Source organism: Hydra vulgaris, chromosome 05, assembly GCF_038396675.1.
Source record: "Hydra vulgaris chromosome 05, alternate assembly HydraT2T_AEP".
Classification (NCBI taxonomy): domain Eukaryota; kingdom Metazoa; phylum Cnidaria; class Hydrozoa; order Anthoathecata; family Hydridae; genus Hydra; species Hydra vulgaris.
This window is the reverse complement of record NC_088924.1, coordinates 38832335-38839369: the sequence shown is the minus strand read 5'-3', so window position 1 is coordinate 38839369 and position 7035 is coordinate 38832335.

The window sequence follows — 7035 nt, the reverse complement described above, 5'->3', positions numbered from 1 at the left end:
AACAATATCTTCGGATATAATATTGTATAGAAAAATATAGCATAAAAATTCAAATAAACGTTAAAAAAAGCAAAAAAAAAAAAAAAAAGCAAATGCATTTGGAAGTCATGGATAGAATTAAACTTTATAGGAAAATATTACTCTTGTTCTTATCAAAACGTTTATATAGATTATATAGGAATGGTCTAGAAAGCCTGTTTGTAAACAGGGAACTGAAGAGTACAGACGGCTAGTTCTATTTAAAGGTCTCTTTTGTGTACTGTGCAACTTTAAAGTGCATACAAGTAATTTTGCATTAACGAATAAGCCCAAAACATCTTCAATCCAATAAAGTAGCCCTATTTGAACGCAACTAGTAGCAAAAATCAGCAAACTGTGAAAGCAGTATAAAATTCTATTTTATTTCAAGTTTTGTTTAGCTTAATTTATTTCGCCGTTTGATATACTATGTTACAATTATTTAAGACCTAAGAGACCGCCCGTCCGAGTTGAAAAAACTCAAATAAAAAAACGATGAACCGGTGATAAGCAATCCACCGATGAACCGAGCGATTGAACCGATCGATGAACCGAAAGGTGCCGATTAAAAAAAGGTCCCGGGTTCAAAAAAAAAAGAACGACGTCACGCGCATGCGCTGATGTAAAATTTTAATGAAGCGTGACAAAAGTATATAAGGAGTGAAAAAAAAACGAAATGGGTTCATAACGAATAGAATCAAAAAACAAACCGTTACAACAATTTTAAAACTCCAACGACTGTAGCAGTAGTTCAACCTTATAAACCTGATCCCCCAATAGATAATGGTGGCACACACGACTCGCATGGGAATCATATTCGAAATTTTGAAGTGTATTAATGAAGCAAAAATAGCGTCGATATTAACACTTTCGAGCTTGTTTATTGTTATTGTAGTGGGAGGATACTTATTTGGAGCGTTATTGGGAGTTTTCATATTACTTGGAACAATGTTGGGATTTTATATTTGTAATAAAATAATAAAAAACAAAGTGTAAAATTTTTTTATGATATATATTATAATAAAATTAAGGTTTAATATTTCTAATTCCGTAAGAAATTCCTCCAGAAATAGCGCCACCCAAAACAGCTTTTCCAATTGTAGGTAAAAGAGGTATAAGACGACTTCCTACTGTAGCCAATAAGGGTCCTATAAATTTTCCACGCATGCGTCTTCTTCGTCTTCTTCCAGCGCCTTTTAGAGGTGGTAAATAAACTCTTCCCTTTCCTCTTCTTTTTCCAGCTCCTTGTAATGGAGGTAAATAGGCTCTTCCGCCGCCTCTTTTTTTTCCTTTACCTTGTATTATTGTTTTTAATGGAAGTAAATAGGGTCCTCTTCCTCTTTTTTTTCGCATTTTATGAAGAAGGATAAAAAAATACAAAAAAGTATAATTTTTTTATAAAGATCTATTTAAATAGTGGACAAAGATTTCTAGATGAGTTTTTTTATTATATGTTTAATTCGGTTAATTTATTACATGTAAAGTCAAAAGCGTATTTTTGCCAAATAGGTAATTGTTTTTGTATGTATCTACCGGCTGCATAGGTTGCTAAATCTTTTACAATATCACCTTCTATACCAAAACCTCTTCTTCTTTTATTTTTTTTGCGAAAACGTTTTAATCTCTTATACTGTCTTTTGTAGTGTCTTTTGCGATTTTTATACATTTTTTTTAACGCGGAAAATAGCAGATATTAAAGACGGAGCTAAAACCGCTGCTAACAAGGGTAGAAATTTACCTCTCATACGTCTTTTTAAATGTACTTTTGAGTGTTTTCTACCGGCTCTTTTTAAAGGAGGTAAATAAACTCTACCTCTTCCTCTTTTTTTATATGACTTTTTTTTTATTTTACAAGCGGTGCAACACCCTATTTTACGCATTGCGTTGCTTTTGAAGATAATCCAAAGCGTAACCTCCTACGTTTGATTTCAATAGCCGTTTAGCAAAATTTTTCACTTTGGTAATAAATTTTCCTTTCCTTCTATGATGACGAGGTTTATGATGTCGACGACGGTGTCCGCTTCTTCTTGTACGCCTGCGAGCCATGAACACGACAAATAAAAAAAACAAGATATATGGTTTTTTAAGATTTTTTTAGAAACAAATAGACGTTTACATATAAAATAATAAATACAAATAGGGTTTGTTTAATAAAATTAAAAATGTTTTTTATAACAAATTAAGACGATTTAAATTTGGTAGGAATATAGTTGACTTCGGTATCGTTTCCTGACCCTTGTTCAATAACTTGAGCTGGATATTGCAAATACATAACAAGTACACCTTTAAATTGTTCTGTAAATTGTACGTTGATTTGAAAGGAGTTATTTCCAGCAATGGTAGCAGGAGGTTTATCATTGATAAAATTATAATCGCTAGTGGTATCGATGACTAAAGGTTCTGTAGTATTAGTAGTACTAAAGTAGAGTTTAGGATGTCTCAAAAATTTATCATCATCAGCATTATAAAAATCTGCAAAATTGTTAATGTTAAAAGTAGAAGGTGTATTTCCTTTACACCAGGAAGCATAACTTCTCCAAATGATCCATTGATCGTCTTGCTTTGTCAAATCGTATTCAGTAGTATCACCTGCTGAATTAACATATGTTCTTCTGTAATTATAAAGGGTCAATTTTTTAATCATGTTGCATGACATTTCAACCGGTGTAAAACAACCTTTGCTTAAATGATCGCTTTCTTTTTTAGAATTAACAAAAAATATAATGCCCAAATTGACAGTGACTTCTGCCACATTTTCTACATTGGTGACAACTTCTTCGTAGTGAGCAATACGTAGTAAAGTATACATTTCGTATTTTTTACTGTTGAGATATAAAGATTTTTCCAAGGGTAAACTAGGTTTGAGTCTATACGTATTGCAATAAATCATTAGGTTTTTTATAGCCACTCCTACATTAGCAAGCGCTGTTACATCTGCGTCTGAAATAGGTCTTACCCATTTTAATAGTTGATTCATATCATTTTCAATATAAAACTCTAATCTAATTTGTTTATTTTTTCCAAAATATTCTTTCATTTGAAAAACTTCACATATTAAACTCAAAGGTACTCTAAATTTACAACCTTTTTCTCCAATCATGAAAGCATTGTATCTATCTCTTAGAGCTGTTTGATATCCAGCAGGTGCAGGAGCAGCTCCGCTTTCTACTGCTGCGAGTGGTCTAATGAGTCCATTAGGGTCTGCAGCTTGTATAAGCATTTTGGTTTCAGTATAATTAATAGGGGTTGTAGAATTTTCACTGTCTTCTGTTAAACCTAAACTAGGATTAATCATAAACTCTCTAAAAGCTTTCATATAACTTTTTTTAACGAGCATTGCTCTAAAACGATCATAAGAACGATTAATGACAGCGTTGTTTGCACAAGTAGTATTATTTTTTTGATAATTGGGATAAAATTTGAAACATTTAAATAAGGCAAGAATAAAGTTGTTGCAAAGACAGACTTTTTTTGCTAACTCATCGTCTGTTACAGGTGTAAATCTTGTTTGCGTGTTCACATTTTTATAAAGAAATAAATCAAAATCTATATAAAAATCTGGTAGATATGTCCATGCGTTAAGTATAGTGGTAAAAAAAAATTAAATTAGCCATGTCAGAAGTAAGATCATAAGAAAATTTTTGATTATTAACAGCAATGACTTCATCTTGAGCTTGAGCTGTTTGAAAACCAGGATATTTTTCATTTAATATCGCTTTATATTCTGCGCTAATATTACCACTTGTTGCTTCTTGCAATAAACAACTTTCGTGGTCTGCTTGTGCCAAAACATCTTCAATAGTAACATGACCGTTTGTATTGGGTGTATAGCGATTACCGTCACCGTCTCTCATATATTTAGCTAACGAACCCATTTTTTTTTAAAAAAAAAACAAACATTTTTTTTCTATTTATTCATCTTCTGATTCTGAAGTAGTTTTTTTAAATGGTATTTTTTTATTTTTAACGTCTTTTAAAGCACGAGTGTAACCAAGTTCAATTAGACTTTTTTTGTTCAATTTTTTTTTCTATTTTTCGTTGTTATTCTGCATGAGTGGGCTTGATAAAATGGCTCTTTGTTGGATAATGCAGTTTCTACATAAACCGTTTATTCTGTCGACGGCATTGACTTCTTGAAAGCATTGTGAACAAATGTGAAAAGGACTAGATTTCATTTTAGGTTTTTTTTCAACAAGTTCTTCTTCTTCTGAATTTTCGGTTTCAGATTCTGAATATTTTCGTTTTTTAGCTATGGATTTGATTTGTTTCTTTTTTCTCCTATTCTTGGGAGGTTTTTCTTCTGGTATTTCTTCTTTTTTCTTTTTTATTTTTTTAATTTCATCCAATTCGGATTTCATGTTTTGCAATTCAGATTTAGTAGAATATTGAGTCAGTTGATTTTGTAATTGTTGCATGTGATTTTTAATTTGAGTGAATTGTTCTTTAGGATTTACTTTTGATTCTTGCATCATTTTTTCTTCTAAATTGACTAAATTTTTATGATATCTTCCTTTGGCACAAAAGAGACTCATTTTTTTTTTGTAAATAGGTGAGAGAAAAAATATAACAACTTTTTTTTTTCTTTTTATATTTATTTAGTCATAATAAAAAATAAAAGACATTATTTTATACTAATCAAACTAGTTAATTGTAAAACGGAACCATTTGAATCTTTAACGTAGGATTAAAAAAAACAGTAGAACTAAGATTATTAAAGGTAAGCGGCTGAGATTTTGAATTGAGAAACGACCATCTTGTTTGTTTCCAATCGTCTACATCGTTGATATCAAAAGTGGATAATTGTCCTTGAATAGAAGGATTACGATTTTTTGTAAAATTAATATTGGTGGTGACTTGAGTAAAATTGGTGTAGATTAATAAATTGAAAAAAGCAACAATACCTGGAACATAAATTTTGTTCATATACATTCCACAATTTACAGCTTGATCGCATTTGATAAAAATGTAAGCGTCCGTAGTTGAAGGAAAATTGGAAACGGTGTTATTAAAATTACTAATTTGTACAAGAGCACATCTTATGAAAGCGAGTCTTTTTTTTTGAATTATAAAATCGAGTGACATGGTGTTGGTCATATTTTGATCCACTTGCATAACAAAGGGATTGATTTGTTGAGTTAAACTGTATTGATCTCTTTGTAAAAGTAAAGTATAAGGTATAGGATTGTTTCCAACAGGTTGATACATTTTTAAAATGATATTTTTTAAAGGCAAGCTGTCTGTCCAAATTTGTATAATCGTACCGTCACTCTTTTTTTGATAAATAAGTTGACCGTTGAGCGAAGTGCAATAAAATATTAATTCTGTTGGATTATTTCCTTGTAATATAGCTTTGACACTATCAAACCATGTTTTATGAGACGGTGTAGTCGCTCTTTCAAAACTGCTCGTAGTGACAAGAGGTACTTTGATGGTATTTGAAAATAGAGATTTGATTTGTTCGCAATAGATTAAAACTTCAATAAAAGTTTCTGCGTTATATTTAGCGATTAAAGCGTTATCGCTTGTCCACATTTTATAAATGTCATCAGGTACGTTGGAAGGTAAAACTTGAAAGGGAGTACCTTTCATTTCGGGAGCACCAATGACTCCATTAACATAATTGATATCATAATCTGAATAGGAATTATGACTCATTTTAAAACCCAACATGTCTCTCCTAAGGAATGTGCTTACTTTAATGGGTGACAATAATTTTCTTTGGAAGGAGGGTAAAGAAAAAAAGTATAATAATTTGAAGTTCCGTCTATAGGTTCGGGAATACAAGAAGGTATACCTTTGGGTTTATTGGTAAGATATTTACTAAACATGTTAAAATCGGGTCCTGCATAAGTATGATCGGCAAAGGTCAAGTTGTTTAAATTGAGATTGAGTAAATTGTTTGTTGTGTTTAAACTTTCGGTAAAAACATCCATCATTTTTAATTCTCTTTCAGGCCATATGACTTGATCCACGTCAAAAAAAGGTAAAGGCAAAGAAGCTAAAGGTATATTTTTTAAAGTGTAACGATAATATTTTCTTTTGGATGTAAGAGGGAACGATATTTGATAAAAACTAGTTAATGATTCTACAGGTTCTGCTCCCAACTCGGATGATGTAACATATAGAATTCTGGTTGCCGTTACTCCGCGAATACTTGCAAAAGCAGCTTTAACAATATCTGTAAATTGTGGTAGTACCATTTTTTCACTGGTATAAATGTCAGGAAATTGAGGGTTTTTAGTGTAGACGTAGTCGTTCCAAATTTTTCATAAAGATTGAATACGAGCATTGACATTGTAAGGTATGTTGAAATCGTTAAGATTAGTTTCTACGTTATATAGGTTACCTTCAAAGGGTAAGGTGTTGGTGTTGGTTATTATTTTTAATAAAAAAAAAGCAATTTGCCACGGTACAATGTGTTTCGTTTTTGATTTTGTGCTTTCTGCAATAGGTAAAAAGTTATTAATATAAATATCTAAATCAACACTGAGAATATTATCATCTTTAGTTAATGGTCTGGTAAATACGATTCCATCAATTAGACCTCCTCCGAAAGGTAATGATGGATTTTTATAATTGGGTGTTAGCATGATATGAAAAAACGGGCGAACAAAAGTTTCTTCTACACCGTTTAGAATAATTTGTCTTTCGGGTGAAATAGCGGCTATTTGCGAGGCTGTTAAAGTTGGATGTTTTGCATATATTACAAAATTTTTACTAGCGTGTGTATTCAATGAAAAATTGAATATATATTTGTATTGAGATAACAATGGATTATAATCAAATTGTAATAATTTGGTAAAATCTTCTACAACGTATGCACTTGCAGATGTTCTGTTTGAAAAAAAGCCAAAACAAGATAATCCTCTTTCTTGAACGTTTGAGGTTGAACTAGATCGAATAGGTTGTAAAAAAGAAGGATTGTATATATATTCGTTTCTTTTTTTATAATACCACAATAAGTTATAGTTGGTTCTATTAGCAAATGGGTTGGTATTGACGTTGAATAAATTTTGT